Source organism: Oratosquilla oratoria, chromosome 11 (genome assembly GCF_046742065.1).
Source record: "Oratosquilla oratoria isolate Oo_2021 chromosome 11, ASM4674206v1, whole genome shotgun sequence".
Classification (NCBI taxonomy): Eukaryota; Metazoa; Arthropoda; class Malacostraca; order Stomatopoda; family Squillidae; genus Oratosquilla; species Oratosquilla oratoria.
This window is the reverse complement of record NC_134787.1, coordinates 32,820,033-32,838,827: the sequence shown is the minus strand read 5'-3', so window position 1 is coordinate 32,838,827 and position 18,795 is coordinate 32,820,033. Positions and strand designations below refer to the sequence as shown.

Genomic DNA, 18,795 nt, shown 5'->3' with positions numbered 1-18,795 from the left:
TGCCCGTTAGTTTTCGTAACAAATTAATTCTCTTGTTGCACGCATCAACTAGATATTTTAAATGGGCCTTCCAGTTTACCCTGGAGTCCAGTTTCAGGCCAAGAAAAAAGGTTGAATTTTGTGCTGGAATGGGATTACCATGTAATTACAGATTTATTTCTACCTGGGCTCTGCGTGAAAATACAACTACTGTTGACTTTAATTCCGAAAACTTAAATCCCCATTTGTCAGACCAGTCCTGGAGCGAGTCCAGGGCAAGTTGTACGCGAGGCCCGGAAAACTTGGCGTTCGATGAGGAATGTCAGATTCCGACGTCGTCAGCGTATAATGAATATTTAAGGTTCCGAGGTGGAGCGGGTACAATATCGTTTATAAGTAGTATAAATAATGTGGGACTTAACACACTTCCCTGTGGTACGCCATTTTCTTGTGTGCGTAGTGATGAAAAGTGATCTTGAGTTTTAACGGAAACTTTTCGTTTTTTTAAGAAATTTTGAATGAAAATAGGGAGATTCACTCTAAGTCCAAGTGCATAGAGTTTTTCGAGAATACCACGTCGCCATGCCATGTCGTAGGCTCTTTCTAAATCTAAAAAGCAAGCAACAAGATAGTCTTTCCTTTCGAAACTTGAGAAGATGTCTTGTTTTAAGTTGACCAAATGGTCGAGATTACTTCTATTTTTCCTGAAACCACATTGGGCAGGAACTATTAAATTTGGAGACTAGAATAAATTTAAATCTGTTATTGGCCATACGTTCTAATACTTTGCATAAGCAGTTGGTAAGCGCTATAGGGTGATAAGAGGAAGGACTCTTTGGGTCCTTTCCCTTTTTGAGGATAGGTATGACGTGATTAATCCAAATTGTGTTGTATAATTCTAGTATTTTTTTTTTTTTGAGAGAGAGAGATTGAATTCAAATATTGCAGCATGTCATACCTAATTCCATCTGGGCCAGCAGAGAATCCTCTGCACGAGCTTAAGGCTTGTTCAAGCTCATGTAGTTGGAAGGGAGTGTTGTAGTCGTGGTGTGTCTGTGTATGGAAGATCAGGGGTTCTGCTTCCTGTCTTTATTTATGTTGTAAGAAGGATGGAGAATAGTTATTTGTGTTGCTTGTTTGTGTAAATGTGTCTCCTATTGTGTTTGCGATATCGGTGGGAGTATCTACAAATGTGTTTCCTATGGTCAGGGTCTTTATGCTTGGTGTATATTTGCCGTCGATTCTTCGGACGGCTGACCAGATTTGTGTTAGAGGGATGTTTATGTTTATTGTTGAGATCTAGTGGTGCCAAGACTTTCGTTTGGCCTGTTTGATTGTTTTAACGGGCCTCTGCTTGCGCTTTTTTAAAAGTAATGAAGTTGGAGGACAATTGGATTATTTTTAAAAGAACGGTCAGCCCTATTCCGCTTGCAAAGTGCTTTTCTGCAGTCTCATGTCCACCAAGGAACTCTATGGTTGTGAAATACCGAGGTTTTTGGTATATGGTTATGTGCTGAATTCAAAATTGAAATAGTTAAATTTGATATTTTGTCATCCATAGTATCCCCTGTGATGTTGACATTGGTTGTTGTGCGATACATTTCCCAGTTGGCTTTTGTAATATTGAATTTGGAAAAATGTGGAACGCTTCACGATTTTGCGTGTCATCCTTGCGCAGGGGCCATGATAATCTTCTCTGTATCATTCCAATTTTAGTATATGTACCGCCGAAGCAGGTACAGGTTCCGATGGGGGTGACCGCCCTTAGATAGTGTGTCGAAGTGGGCGGAGCTATGACTTGGCCTCTTCAGCTTCGAGTCCGGCTTGAAACAGGATCGAACCAAAAACCCATTAGAGCTGGTAGCAACTTGTTGACTTGGATGAGGGAGGGGGTTGATAGGTCGTTTAATAGAGCATTTGAATAGTCGTGCTTCGGGTGTTGACAGAAGAAAATGGCAGTGGTGAACAGTGACAATAACAATATATATACACATATATGTATACATATATATATATATATATATATATATATATATATATATATATATATGTATGTATATATATGCACTAAGAACCCACTATTATTTGGATTTAAGAAAAGAAGAAAATAAAGGATTTCCGAATATTTCGATCACTTGCTGTGATCCTCTTCACGCGGAATACATAGACAAGAGATCATACACATCTTATATACCGATGAGAGAGGTAAAGTTAGGGAACATGGACAAGTCAACTCATGTGGCATCTATATTGTTGTGCGGGTTATGTGGTAAATCGTCCGCTTTTACAATATGGGGAAATAATTTATCAACTGCCAAGGTGGTTATGTAATCTGGTGACCATTGGCCTTTTGAGATGTTAAAATTCGGGAATTGTTTTATTAAGGAAGATTCAATTATTTTCCTTTTGTAACTACATTTAGATTTGAAAATGGTTTTTGCCTCATCCCAATTTATTCTGTGATTGTTGTTGGCTACGTGTTGAAATACCGCGGAGTTATGTTGAGCATATTTAACTGAGTTTTTTATGTTCTTTAATTCTCGTTTTTAATTCTCTGCCCGTTTGTCCCCAGTACACTTCATCACAATCTGAGCAGGGTAATTTGTAAACTCCGGGATTTATGTCTTGTGTTGGTCTGTGATGAACGTTAACTACCTTTCTGAAAAGATTGTTGGGATAACTAAAAATAATATTTACGTTATCTTTTGGCAACATTTGAGAGAAATTATTGATGGATTGGTTAAAAGGAAGTTTTAGGCAGTGTTTGTTCCAATTTTGATATTGAGATGGATGGGAAGTGGATTTATAATAACTGGTTTTGGCTTTGCTTAAGGCTTTGTTTGTAAACCAGTCTGGGTACCCTAATCTTTTCAACTGAGTTTTGATGATGGAAATCTCTGAATCTAAATAAGATGGGCTACATAATCTTAGTGCCCTAAGAAAAAGACCCGAAGCAACGCTATATTTGATACTATCAGGATGGTTGCTGTAGAAGTGTACATAACTCCCAGTATGTTCTGGTATAGATATTTAGATGACATCTTCACGATTTGGGATGAAGAGTGGGGTTCATTTAATGACTTCTTCAATAGACTTAACCACCTTACTCCTAACATTAAATTTAAAAAGGAATGGGAAGTGGATAACAGATTACCATTTTTGGACATCTTAGTCATGAGACATCATCATCTTCTTTCTTTCACAGTGTACAGAAAACCCACACATACTGGGAGTTATGTACACTTCTACAGCAACCATCCTGATAGTTTCAAACATAGCGTTGCTTCGGGTCTTTTTCTTAGGACACTAAGATTATGTAGCCCATCTCATTTAGATTCAGAGATTTCCATAATCAAAACTCAGTTGAAAAGATTAGGGTAACCAGACTGGTTTACAAACAAAGCTTTAAGCAAAGCCAAAACCAGTTATTATAAATCCACTTCCCATCCATCTCAATATTCAAAACTGGAACAAACCACTGCCTAAACTTTCCTTTTAACCAATCCTTCAATTATTTCTCTCAAATGTTGCCAAAAGATAACGTAAATAAAACATTATTTTTAGTTATCCTAACACTCTTTTCCGGAAAGGTAGTTAACGTTCATCACAGACCAACACAAGACATTTAAAATCCCCGGCGTTTACAAATTACCCTGCTCAGATTGGTTGATGAAGTGTTACTGGGGACACACGGGCAGAGAATTACAAACGAGAATTAACGAAAATCAAAAACTCAGTTTAAATATGCTCAACATAACTCCGCGGTTATTTCAACACGTAGCCAACAACAATCACAGAATAAAATTGGGATTGAGGCAAAAAAAAACCCATTTTCAACTTAAAATGTAGTTACATAAGGAAAATAGTTGAATCTTCATTAATTAAAACAATTCCCGAATTTTTAACATCTCAAAAGGCCCAATGGTCACCAGATTACTTATACAACACCTTGGCAGTTGTGATAAATTATTTCAAACCCATCTTGGTAAAAAACCCGCGGAAAACGAAAAAACGATTTTACACAATAACCCGCACAACAAACATTATAGATGCACCATTCGAGGTGACATGTCCAGGTTCCCTCACTATACCTCTCTCATCGGTTATATAAGGATTTGTATGGTTCTCTTGTCTATGTATGTCCGCGTGAAGAGGATCACAGCAATAGGTGATCAGTAATATACGGTATAATCCGTTGATTTTATCTTAGTTCTGAAATCCAAATGAATAGTGAGGGGGGTTCTTAGTTAGTGCATGATATATACCCACCACATATATATATATATTACAAAGGTCATGGTTACACAACCGCCATTTTCTTCTTGTCAACACCCCGAACCAACGACTATTTCAGAGAGGTTCTCCCTTAAAGACCTATCAACCCCTCCCCTCATCCAAGTCGAGACAAGTTGCTACCTGCCTCTAATGGGTTTTTGTTTGAATCTGTTTCAAGCCGGACTCGAATCTGAAGAGGCCACGTCATAGCTCCTGGCCCACCTTCGACACACTATCTAAGGCGCGGTCTCCCCCATCGGAAACCTGTACATGCATCGGCGGTATATATACTAAAATTGGACTACGCATTACAGAGAATGCTTATCATGGCCCTGCGCAAGGAGACACGCAAAATCGTGATGTTGAAGCGTTCCAATTTTGTCCCAAATTCAATATTACAAATGCCAACTGGGACATGTTATCGCACAACAACAATGTCAAACATCACAGGGGATACTATGGATGACAAAATATCAAATTTACACTATGTCAATTTTGAATGCAGCACTACCATATACCAAAAAACCTCGGTATTTCACAAGCCTAGAGTTCCTTGGTGGACCTGAGACTTCCCAGGAACGTCTTTTGCAAGCGGTAAATAGGGGCCTTGACGTTTTCTTTTTAAAAATAAACCAATTGTCACACAACTTTCTTACTTTTAGAATAAGCGCATGCAGAGGCCCGTAAAACAATCAAACCGGCCCAAACGAACGTATTGGCCCCACTACATCTCAACAATAATTCATTAAAATCCACACTCTAACACAAATCTGGTCAGCCGTCCGAAGAATCAACGGCAAATATTACACCAAGCATAAAGACCCTGACCATACCATAGAGGAAGACACATTTGTAGATACTCCCTCCGATTATCGCAAACACAATAGGAGACACATTTACACAAATAAGCAAACACAAATAAGTATTCTCCATCCTTCTTACCACATAAACAAAGACCGGAAGCAGAACCCCTTGATCTTCCATAACCAGACACACCACCTGACTACAACATTCTCTCCCTTCCACACTCACATGAGCTCGACCCCCCCCCCCCTTCCCCCCGCCCCACTCCCCCCCCCCCAAAAGCCCCCAAAGCTACCCGACTGCAGTCGGATCTCTCTGTCCTGGCCCCCTCCAGATGGCAACTTGACCCCTCCTCCGCCGTCACCTGACCATGCCCCTGCAATATTTGATCCCCCACTCTCTACTTTCTCCAAAAAAAAAAAAAACACAATACTACGACCTTAAACAAACACAATTAGGAATTAATCAAGAATTCCCAAAAACATGGAGACATGCCCATGGCAAACCTATCCTGCAAAAAGGGAAAGGGACCCTCAAGAGTCCTTCCTCTTATCTCACCTAATAGCGCTTACCAACTGCTTATGCAAAAAGTATTAGAACGTTATGGCCCAATAAACAGATTGAAATTTATTCTTGTAGTCTCCAAATGTAATAGTTCCTGCCCAATGTGGTTTCAGGAAAAATAGAAGTAATCTCGACCATTTGGTCAACTTAAACACAAGGACATCCTCTCAAGTTTCGAAAGGAAAGACTTCTTGTTGCTTGCTTTTTAGATTTAGAAAGAGCCTAAGACATGGCATGGCGACCGTGGTATTCTCGAAACACTCTATGCACTTGGACATAGAGTGAATCTCCCTATTTTCATTCAAAACATTTCTTAAAAAACGAACATTTTCCGGTAACAACTCAAAGATCACTTTTCATCACTACGCCACACAAGAAATGGGCGTACCACAGGGAAGTGTGTTTAAGTACCATTTATTCATACTACTTATATACGAGATTCTACCCGCTCCACCTCGGAACCTTAAATAGTCATTATACACTGACGCCGTCGGGAATCTGGAAATTCCTCATCAAAACTCCAAAGTTTTTCCGGACTCGCGTACAACTTGCCCTGGACTCGCTCCAGGACTGGGTCTGACAAATGGGGATTTAAAGTTTTCGGAATATTAAAGTCAACAGTAGTTGTATATTTCACGCAGAGCCCAGGCAGAAATAAATCTGTAATTACATGGTAATCTCATTCCAGCACAAAATTCAACCTTTTTCCTAGGCCTGGAAATGGGATCCAGGGTACACTGGACGGCCATTTTAAAATATCTAGTGGATGCGTTGCATACAAGAGAATTAATTTGCTACGAAAAATAACGGGCCCAAATTGGGGAAGTAAATAGGAACTCCTTGCTACTGATTGATGAGGCCTAATTAGATCTAAATTCGACTATGGGTGGTCAGATTTATGGTTCGGCAACACCAAAACCACGTTACAAACCCCTGATCATCATCCAAAACAAAGGTCTACGAATTTACTTGGCGCATTACACAGCACACAGAATCGTGAGGCTGGAAGGTTTAAGCAAATGTTCCCCCCCCCCTCCACTACAGGCGCGCGAAATGATAACACTCCGCGATACGCCGCCAAATTGGCTTCGCAACTCACGACATCCCTGCACGCAGGGCAATGTCCCAACGCGAACACATAACAAAACTCCAGCCTAAACCCCCTTTTCATCAGAATCCGAGCTTGTGCGAGCAGTCATCAGTGACCACTGTGGCTAATAGGAAAATTGGAGACTACAAGCATACCACCGTGGAAAAAAATCACCTTCAAGGTCATCACCAACGAAGACCTCAAAAAAAACAACAAGTCCTCCACAGAAGAGCTTCGACAGGAAGACCCTTGAAGCCATCAACGAATACAATGACCACAGGGCTCTGTACACGGATGGCTCCAAGTGTCGGCCACAGAAACAGGCGACAGGGTTATTACCAGCCACCAAAACCGGGATGATGTTCAGATTGCCGGACCGTTACGGGTATTTTTCTCGCCGAACTCTACGGTATATATCAAAGGAATAGAACATGTTCCATCCTGACAACACATAGTAATTTTGTCATATTCTCAGACTCATATAAGTGCACTTAAAGTCCATATTAAAATCATGTAGCCATATGAAGAATTTTCTCCTGGGCGAAATCCTTAGGACACTGTCGGACGACCAACAAGTCCATTACTCTCTTTTGTTTCTAGGTTCCCAGCCACATTGGGATCTCCGGGGAACGAGAAAGAGGACCTCTCTGGCAAAAATCGGCCTTAGATAAAGATTTCATTACTGCCATACCCCTGGACACAGGAACCTGACTATGGGATGTGGACAATCTTCACATTACCACAAACCAAAAGGTAAACATAACAGATGTCGACATAACAGAACTGATCGACACATCATACAGAAATAAAAAACAATTGCCGGGAGGATATCGCCATAGCAAGGATGAGGATGAACTCGACCCACCTCACCCATCTTGACCAATATATATATGGCGTATTTCCACCCTCCAATGCAACACCTGTCACACTACACTATCCATTAAAAAAAACATACTAGTACACTGTTCAAAACTTATAACGCACAGCACCAAGCGCTCATTATAAACACTGCAAACTTAAAAAAAGAAATCAATTAAATACCACAAATCTTTTGACCAATGACTGTTTACTTTTAGACAAAGTAGTATTTTATATGCGCACTAACAGGTACTGTTATGGAAATTATAATGGTAGATTAAAAATGGATCGCAGGTTTCACACCAGGCTTAATGACCTCATTATAGGGTCGAATAGCCTTAAAAGACAAAAAAAAAAAAAAAATATCAGGAACCTAGGCTCGCTCCGGAGACTCCCTCCGGATATCAAGAACGTGGCTTCAAGGTCTCCATACGCCGGCAGTTCCAACTGTTTCACCAGCCGTCCGACCACCGGCCTTCTCAACCAGGACCAAGCCTAGTTCGTCTACAACTAGTATAAGTAACCTGGTAGAAGTGGCAAACCCCTCCCCCCCTCTTTTCTATTTGTCTTTTCTTGTTAGTTATTTATTGTATTTTGGAAAATTCCCTTGTGTTTTCCTTTCTTTTTTGTGTTATTGTTTTGTTCTATTGTCTATTTACTATTACATGGCAGTCCCTGGTGTATATCATATATAAATTTATCGGTGATGGTGCATATGAAATGTTTTTATGGAATTACACTTGTCGACTTGCCTATACGTAGGTAAAATTTAACAGAGAGCCATTACGAAATTACTTTGTTATATATATACATACATATTTATATATATATATATTTATATATATTATATATTATTTATATATATATTTGTGTGTTAGTGTGTGATTGTGTGTGTGTGTGTGTGTGTGTGTGTGTTTGTGTGTGTGTGGTGTGTGTGTGTGTGTGGGGTGTGCGAGTGTGCGTGCGTGTGTGTGTGTGTGCGTGTGTGTGTGTGTGTGTGTGTGTGTGTGTGAGTGTGTGTGTGTGTGTGTGTGTGTGTTAATATATATACACCAGTAGTTGTTTTCCTCTTATAAAGGGGGTTAGTGAGTCCAAACTTGCCTTTGACTATTCCCAGGAGGAAATGTACAGATATGGATCCCCATAACTTTTCCCATTGTTTTGGCACCATTTACGAAAAGCATATGTATACCGTGACGACCATTCTTTTCCCCGTGTTGTTATGGGAGCCGTGAATATAAGTTTTTACTCCTAAAACGCCGGCGACATAGTACATAAATAAAACGATAGATAAATAAGAGATAATGAAAAAATAATAATATAGAAAGAGTTGTAAATGGACTAGTGATACTTTCAAGGTAAAGACATTTTTTTTGTGTATTCTCTTGACTATCTAGATAAAGAATAAAAGAGACTCGGAATCTCGACAGTATCCTCTTCTTCAATCGGTGATGAACTTCCATTATCGACCAGTCGATAGGGACGTGACGGTCCAGTGGAGGAACAAGGGATTTCGAGGAGGATCCCTTCTTCATTGTGTCGATGCAACCCTATTACTTCGGAGGGTTTTCCAATGATACGAGCATTAGGTGATCGTTCCTCTCGAGCCCCCCCCCCAACCTCTCCCCCCCCCACCACCACCACTTTTTGTTGGTGTGTTGTGTGTGTGTGTGTGAGGTTGTGTGTGTGTGTGTGTGTGTGTGTTTGTCGTGTGTGTGTGTGGGCCTTGTTGTGTGTGTGCTGTGTGTGTGTGTCGTGCGTGGTGTGTTTGTTGTGAGTGGGCTGGGGGTGGGATGGGATGGGTGAAGAGAAGGCCAATCGCTATACATTTTGTGCACTTTTCGATGTTTTCCACACTACTGGTATCGCCGTAAGGGATAGACTTGCGGCGAACTGCAGGATAGAATAACCTCTAGTTTTGAAAAATGTTATTGTTGGTGCCACAAATGTGGTGGTGCGTTTGTGTGTGCTGGGGGTGTGTGTGTGTGTGTTGTGTGGGTGTGTGTGTGTGTTGAGTGTGTGTGTGTGTGTGGGTGTGTGTGGTGTGTGTTGTGCGTGTGTGCGTGTGTGCGTGTGTGTGTGTGTGTGTGTTGGTGTGTGTGTGTGTGTGTGTGTGTGTGTGTGTGTGTGTATATGCAGCAATTCTGGTCTATTGTATATGCTGTTCCACGTGGTTTTGAGTTATTACCACGTCGTATAGGTTTTGCATCATGTATGAGTATTAGTTCGTTTCTTGTTTATTAATAACTGAACTTATATTCTCTCCACGTCTTTTGTTGGCATTTACACTTCAAATTAGTCATGTTTTTGTTCTCAAATTTTATTTATTTGGTTTTTTTTGTTCTCAAAAAGTGTTGATTACAATGCCCGTTTCGTTAACAGTAGTAAATCTATTGGATCACTTCTAGTTGGAGTATTCGAAGATTGAACCTTTTATGACATTCTGTGACGTCATTTATTTGTGACGTCATTCATTATGGGACGTCATTTATTCTCATGGTCATTTTTTTTTGTTGTATGTATTCGGGGAATCACTCATCTAAACAAAATCATGTATCAGACCTGGGAGCAGTACATGGGTTCATATTCTGAAGAGTCACTATTATAGTTTTACCATCTATACTTTCAAAATTATTTCTTTCATATAGAAGCGAATTTTTAGGAGGCGACTAGCTACGGACAAACCGTTGGGGCACTGCATATTCAGGGGTTTGAATAGCTGGGAGATAGTGTATGGTCATCTATAGTCATTAGAAGGACTGTATTTATACAGACGGGTTCACATATTTGAACAAGATTATTACAGCAAAAAATTTAGAGATGGGTAATAATGGGTTTGAAGAGTTCATTAATGTGAAAGGAGTAAATTATGTAATGCTGGCGAAAGATATGCGAATAATTAACCAAAATTTGGGGTCTCGACATCATCGGATATTATTTCCCAAGTGTAATCAATTTCAGTCAGGCTTGTTGTAAACCGCGATGTAGCTGTTCTTATCATTCGATCACTGTTGTACGGAATCACAGCCGACCTTCGTGTCCCGGAGTTGGCTTTATGGTCAAAGACGGGGTTTGAATCCTCCGTTTTTCGTTCTGGGCGTCTGGGTAATTCATGGGGGGTTACGTTTGATTCTCCTATCTCTCTCTTCTCTCTCTCTCTCTCTCTCTCCGTATCTCAATCTCTTTCTTTCTCTCTCTTTTTCTCTCTCTTTCTTTCTCTCTCTCTGTCTCTCTCTCTCTCTCTCTCTCTCTCTCTCTCTCTCTCTCTCTCTCTCTCTCTCTCTCTCTCTCTCTCTCTCTCACACACACACACAACCACACACACACACCCCCACACACACACACACACCAACACACACACCCACACACACCCACACACACACACCACCACACACACACCACCACACACTCTTGCACAACACAAGTCACACCCACCAACATATACACACTTATCAAATCGTACACACACATACACACACGTCACATACACATTACATTTACAAAAACATGTCTACATACCTGTTATACATACTTACAACATGTAGATATACACACGCGTATCTATTATTCTTGTTTCTATGTTCACTATAAGCACTATTATCTTGTTATAATCTGTTGGAAAATCATATTTTACATGCCTGTGTAAATTTTTACTTTTTATACTTTTTATTTCGCTGGTGATTTTATTGCAAAAGTCCTATATTTTTCCTTACCTCTCTGAATTTATTTTGTGATTTACTGAGGCATTCTAAGGTCCAGGTTCAATTGTTTTTAAGCTTTGTTTGCCGTCGATTCCCCCTGTATTTACCTTTAATGTTTGTAGATGTTGAAGTTGAGTCAATTTTTCATTTAGTGTGTATATATGTGTGTTGTGTGCTGTTGATTGTTCAGTTAACACTTCGTTGCATGTTTTGTCTTCATATTGTTACCAGAACTGTAAAGTCTGGCCGGATGTGGTGTGTGTCGTGTGTGTGTGTGTGTGTGTGTTTGGGGTGTTTGTTGTGTGTGTGTGTGTGTGTGTGTGTGTGTGTATGTGTGGGTGGTGTGTGTGTACGTGTGTGTATTCACTTGGTCTTGGATTTCACGTGGAAGAGAGCTCCGAGCTCGTAGGTCCGTTCTATGGGCTAATGCTAGGACCTTGCACACATCACACATCCCAACTCCCGCCCATCGAGGAGTTGGGAGTACCACCCGCAGCGCTGCGATACTGATCTTATTCTAGCCCCCGGGCCGGGGCGAGAGTCGAACCCGGCCTCCGTAGAAAATGGCAAGGCCAAAGTTCTAACCACAGCGCCATGGTGTGGGTGTGTGTGAGTGTGTGTGTGTGTGTGTGTAGTGTGTGAGTGTGTGTGTGTTTGGTTTGTGTGTGTTGTGTGTGAGTGTGGAGTGAGAGCGAGGTGAGAGAGAGAGAGAGAGTGTAAGTGTGTGTACGAGATGTATGTGTTTTGTGGGTGTGCGTGGTGTGTCTGTTAGGAATGTTATGTGTGTTTGTGGCAGTGTGTGTTGTGGGGTGTGTGTGTGTGTGGTTTAGTGTGTGTGTGTGTGTGTGGTGTGGTTTGTTTGTGTGTGTGTGTGTGTGTGTGTGTGTGTGTGTGTTTTGTTTTGTGTGTGTGTGTTTGGGTGTGTGGTGTCGGTGTGTCTTCTATGTATGTTAGATCGTATGTATTCATATTTTCACGTATATTAAGGCCAAATCATGCTGCACTTATGATAAGTCCCGTTCTTGCATTACTGTTCAAAGATGGGTTAGTAAATTCTTTCTCTGAGTAAAGGTCATCTTTAAGCATTTGTCTTTTAATTCAAGTGACCTGAACTGACCCTAACCTTCGAGCTTAGTGAGGAGAGACAGTATGAAAGAGAGAGAGCTAGAGAGAGAGAGATGATGAGGAGAGAGACCTGACGAGGATGGAGAGGAGAGAGGAGAGAGAGAGAGGAGAGGAGAGAGTGGAGAGGAGAGGTAGAGAGAGAGAGAGGGAGGGGGGAGTTAGGGTGGGAGACAGGGACTACAAAAAAGAGAGAACAGAAAGGATAGTAAATGAGTAGAGAGAGAGAGAAGGGGAGAAGGAGGGTGGGAGGGAAGGAGGGAAAGAGGAGAGAAAAGTAAGATAGGGTCGACGCCATTTGGTGGCATGAGGCCAAGTTCCCGAAGTGAAGTTCGAGGATACTTCTGCCCGTGGGAACGCGGCGATCTCATGCGGCACGCAGGATTCTACGTTGACCCTCATATTCTTAATAATTATTTCTCTCCCTCAGGTTTGGTTACGTGTTACTACCTACTGACTATCTAACTATCAACCCATGTAAACTTTACACCCACGCCTGTTGCCCTGCCCTACTCTACCAACTACGTACTCTGCCTAAAATACTTCTCTCCTTACCATCTACCTACTTAAGTCTACTTACCTATTTGCCTAATTATTGATATATATATATATATATATAATATATATTATATTTGTATATATACATATATATATATGTATGTCTGTCTATTTATGTATTATGTATATTATATATATATGTATATATATATATACTTTATATAGAATATATATATATATAGCTATTGTAGGACGGCAATGTTGTATACAATGATTTCAAGAAGTCTACAGCGACAATCGGCGGTGTTGAGCTTATATTGAAGCTTTAATTTGTCTGTGCAACATCACCAGACAAACACTAAAATAAATTTACAAAGTCATGACCCCTTCGCCTTAAGATGGCCGAAGCAGTAAACATTTACATCAAAAAACACCTTCCATTACACCTACAAACTCATGCCCACAACCTCCACTCCCAAGCCAATAGGACGCACAATAACACAAAACAATTACCACCACATTTTCCACAATACACCAGAATAAGTTGCTACTTCCACGTACGCAACGCTACGGATCACGGCTATAGACAATGACCTCTCCCAGTGTTCGGCCAATGTACGGCCTGTATATAAACCCTTGTAATCACCAAAACTTTGTAACCTCCCTCCCTGAGGATGACCGAGTAAACAACAAAAAAAAAACACGGTCGATATACGTATTGGAGACCCTCATAAACAAAGAGGAATAACCGCACCAAATGTCTTTTGGACACCTTTCTCAGCTAATTGGAACCAGCACAGAAAACTTGTTGCACAAGACAAATTAAAGCTTCAATATATGCTCAACAACGGCCAGTGTCGCTGTAGACTTCTTGAAAATCATGTATATATATATATATATATAACCTTCTACTTTCTCCATAATAACAATCCTCTTCCTCTTCCTACTTTAATTCCATTTTCATCCCTTTCCATCGTCCCAATATCTTTAATTTTTTCTCCTTATCACTTTTATCATATTATTTCCTTTTCTTTTGTTTTCTCCATTCTCTTGTTGTTTTGTTTAATTTCTAATACATCCGTCATGGTGGTTATGTTCTTCGGTACGGTGTTCGTTCGTTTGTTTCTTAGCAACTACATCCTATTTTTTTTTTTTTTTTAAGATTTTATATGTATATTTTGGAGTGGCGGAGGAACGGCCAACCAACAACATGAATAGATGTCTGCCGGTTAATCGGATTATTCTTTTCTAAATGTGATACAGTAAGCCAAATGTTTGGCAGATTAGAGTCCCAAACTGAATCTGATTTCTGTGTAGTTGGTGTGCGCAATGCTTGGCGAGCAGTTGCGCTTGGACGTGTATCAATTTATATATTATTTATCTATTTATTTAGTTATTATTTTTCTATTCATTTATCCTTAATTTATATTCATTTTCAGTTTAATCAATGTTCCTGTGTTATTCCACATTTCCTTTACCCCCATTTGCATTCCACCTTCACTCACAGTCTTCTTTTGGTTCTCCATGTTGTCCTCTCTTCTTTCTCTTTTCTCTCTCTCTCTCTATGTGTTCGTCATCCACTTTCTGTTGTTAGCTTTCTTCTTTTAGTTTTTGCTACAATAGTATCATTTTTCCTTTCCCTTCCAACTGTTTTACTCTTATACCATGTTCTGTTCCAGGTTTTGTTAGATTTTATAAATGGTATGTTAAAAGTTTTAGTCGTTCCAACGTAGGGAACACCTGTATGATATTAATTTCATCTACTCATGACAATATCTATGTGGAATAATACGGATCAAGTATGTAGAGTGGCTGATGTATTATTGTAATCACTTGGGTTATAGAACCTAAAGATTGAACAGACTCGCAAGAGACCCATAGGCCCGCACTAGGCAGTTTCCATGTTCATTACCCCCCGTCATGACCCATCTTAAAGTTGTCTAGCCTTTTTTTAAAGCAACCGATAGTTTCAGAATCATATAATGGTTACTAAGTTCATTTCAAAAGGATTTCGATCGTCCAGAGTCGTGGAATTAGAAGAATTTGATAATAACAATCGGATTGCCAAAGTACTACGTGATGTTGTGCGCAGTTGTTCGTATATGTTTTAGAAATGTATTTTTTTTTTTTTTACTAAAGGGATAGTTACCACTGAGGAGAATGAAAACGAATGTCACCTAGCTTTTGGATAGCATTGCATGGTAGTAAACATCGCGTTCTTTCCAAGGGATAGATGTCACACCAAATGGTAAAGGTAATGATAGTTAAGAGTGCATTATAATTTTTTTTCCTTTTATTACTATATATTATTAATTATCACTTATTATTATTATTGTTATAGTTATTATTATTATTATTTATTATTAATTAATTGTTATTAATATTATTATAATTTTTATTATTATAATTATTATTCTAATCATTAATTATTATTTAATATTATTTATTATTATTATTATTATATATATTCATTATTTTATTATTATTATTATTGTTATTGTTATTATTATTATTATTATTTATTATTATTATTAATTATTATTATTATTTAAATTATTAATATGAAATTATTATTATTATTATTATTATTATTATATTATTATTATTATTATTATTATATTATTATGTATAATATATTATTATTATTCTTAATTATCATTATTCTTATTGATATGATAATATTATTATTATTATTATATTATTATTTGTTTTTTTTTTTTTTATTATTCTTATTATTATTTATTTATTAGTATTATTAGTATTATTAATATTTTGATTATTATTTCTATTATTATTATTATTATTTTTCATTATTAGTTTCTATTTTTATTATTATTATTAGTTTTTATATTCTTTATTAATTCTTATTACTACTCTACTACTACTACTACTTACTAAATGCTAACTGCCTACTACTACTATACGACTCACTTCTTATAGAGTGCTGGAACAAAAGAAGGTACAGTGAGTGTGGTGGACTAGCTGGTGAGTTTATTTAAATGTTTGTTTATGAGAGGGTAGCATGCCGGAGGACCTGGAGAGCGGTGTGCCTGCAACAGTTTCACTAAGAAAAAAGGGGTACAAGTGTGTGTGTAGTCGTTTTAGAGGAGGGTCAGCTATGTTCAGTGTAGTTGGGAAGGCTTTATAGGAGGGTCTTGACTGAACCGGATTAGGAGAGGAATCAGAGGGAGTTATAGTGAGGAAAAAGTTGTGGATTTTTGGACAGGTAGGGTTGTGTTTTGTCGATCCAGATTCTTGTGGTAATTACAGATAGGTGAGACAGCTTAATAGGAAAATGTAAGGATGTATTTTGGGGCTTTTATGTGATCTGAAAAAGGCTTACTGACACGTGTAGACAGGCAGGCACTTGTGGGAGGTATTGCAGATATATGTGAATAGGAGGAAAGTTGTTAAGATCAGTCATGAGTTATATAACGAGAGTAACTAGAGCTTTATGATTTGAATTAGAAATGGAGGGAAAGAAAAGTGAGTGATTTGAGAAAAGGTGGGTTACTTCGTCAGGGATGTACTATAGTCGGCTTGGCTGTTGTAATTTATCCATGGATGGGGTGGTGCGAGAGGAGACAATGCAAGGGGTGGTGGGTACAGGGACCTGGAGATGGTTACAGAAAATAGAGAAAAGTGGGAGATAAGCCCTTTTTTGTTTGCTGACGACACTGGTCTTGTTGCTGGATCACGGGAGGGAATTGAGGAAATTAGTAACCAGAGAATGTGGAAAAGGTTTGATGGAAAGAAGGAAGTTTTGAAGATAAATGTGGGTAAAAATAATGGTTATAAGATTGTACACAGGGGAGGAAAGAGGCAGCAGACCTCGGAAGTGCAGTATAAAGGGAGAGGAGACTTGAAAGAGAAGTAGATAGGTTTTTAGATAACTTGGGTGGGAATATGACAGGAAATGGGAGGAGTGGGGGTGGATGTAGAATGTAGAATTGCGAGAGAAGCGAGGAAAATGCCTTGGGGGGATTAAGAAAAGTGTAAAGAGAAATAGCACATTTTGGGAATGGAAGGATAAAAGGAGATTGTTTATGAACGGAGTGATTGTGCCGACAGGCAACTGTATAGGCAGAAAACACCCTGGAAACAAAATAGAGAAGAGGAAAGATAAGGAGGTTGAATGTGGTTGAGATTGAAATGCCTCTGAGAAGTATGATAGGGGTTACTTAGACTAGAGTAGAGTGAGAAATGAAGGTGGAGGAGGAGAATCAGGTGTTGGAAAAAAAATGAAAAAGGAATTTGGAGATAGGGTTGGATTGAAAGATTCTTTGAGGATGGTTTGGCCAACACGTGGAAATAACTGGGCGAAGAAATGATGAGGTTATGGAAGGCAGCGGTGGAAGAAGTGAACATGAGGGGCGCGTCCTAGGATGTGAGGAATGGCTGGGATGGGTAAAATGGGCAATGAGGAAATTGGGGTATGTATGTTTGAAGGAAGGACGGGAGGAAGACAGAAGATAAGGGTGAACAGAGAATGGGTTTGTGTATGGATAGATCACTATGATTCTTGAGGGGGAACGTGGAGTGAGAGAATGGGGGTGTGATGGGACTATGTATGAAGAAAATAAATTGAAGGCCAGCCCGAAAGGGTTTCTCCTGCCCGGCCTTTCTTTTCCCTTTTTACTCTGAGGGGACTGATGAGGGGGGTTTCGGATTCCGCCGAATTTAATGAAGCGGCGCCTTGTGGTGGATGTCTGCTGTGATGCGGGAGATCAGGCTGGAGTGTGCCAAGATAAAATAGGGAAGGAAGAGGGTGGTGGGGAGTGAGGATTGAGTATGTATGGGATGATATAAGTGGGAGAAGTTTATATGCCTTTGTTTTTTGGCTACCATCCCGTATACTGGGAAGAAAGCCTTTGGTATATGTAATATGTAATATGTAAGTATTGTATATGTATGTAAGTATGTACTTATTATTATTTAATCATTATTATTATCTATTGTTATTCGCATTAATTATTATTATTATTATCATTATTATGTGTTATTATTATTATTTTTTTTTATTTATTATTATTATTATTAATATTATTATTATTATTATTTATTATTATTATTATTTTTATTTTAATGTATAATTATTATTATTATTATTATCATTATTATTATTTATTATTAGTTATTATTATAATTATTATTATTATCATTATTATTGTTATTATCATTATTCATTATTATTACTCATTATTATTATTATTATATTATTATTATTATTATTATTATTATTAATTATTATTATTATTTAATTAATTCTTTTATTATTATTATTATTATTATTATTATTTATATATTATTCTAAACATTATTCGTATATTATTATTATTATATTGTTATAATTAATTGTTATTATTATTATTCATTATTATTACTATTATTATTATCATTATTATTATTACTATTTATATTATTGATTATCATTAATTGTTAATATTATTATTATTAATCTTATTATTATTATTATTAATTAAATTATCTATTATTTTTATTATTCTCTTTAATTATTATTATTATTATTATTTTTATTTATTATTATCTTTATTAGTTATTAATTGTTGATTATTAATTATTATCATTATTATCTTATTATTATTATTATTATTATTATTATTAATTATTATTATTATTATTATATTATTATTATTATATATTATTATTATTAATATTATTATTATTATCATTATCAAGTATTTTCTTATTATTATTATTATTATTTTATTATTATTATTATAATTATTATTATATTATTATTATTATTATTATTATTATTATTATTATTATTATTATTATTAATATTATTATCAATATTACATTATTATTATATATTATTATTATTATTATTATTATTATTATTATTATTATTATTCATTATTATTATTATTATTATTAAAA

The 18,795-nt window shown here is 37.6% G+C and overlaps 1 non-coding gene across 1 annotated transcript; it reads right to left on the bottom strand.

Moving 5' to 3' along the window:
- Positions 1–1,612: 1,612 nt before the first annotated feature.
- On the bottom strand, positions 1,613–1,719 carry LOC143030113 (U6 spliceosomal RNA). Its single transcript, XR_012966900.1, has one exon. It is a non-coding gene; the product is annotated as a U6 spliceosomal RNA (small nuclear RNA).
- Between the last annotated feature and the right edge of the window lie 17,076 nt (positions 1,720–18,795).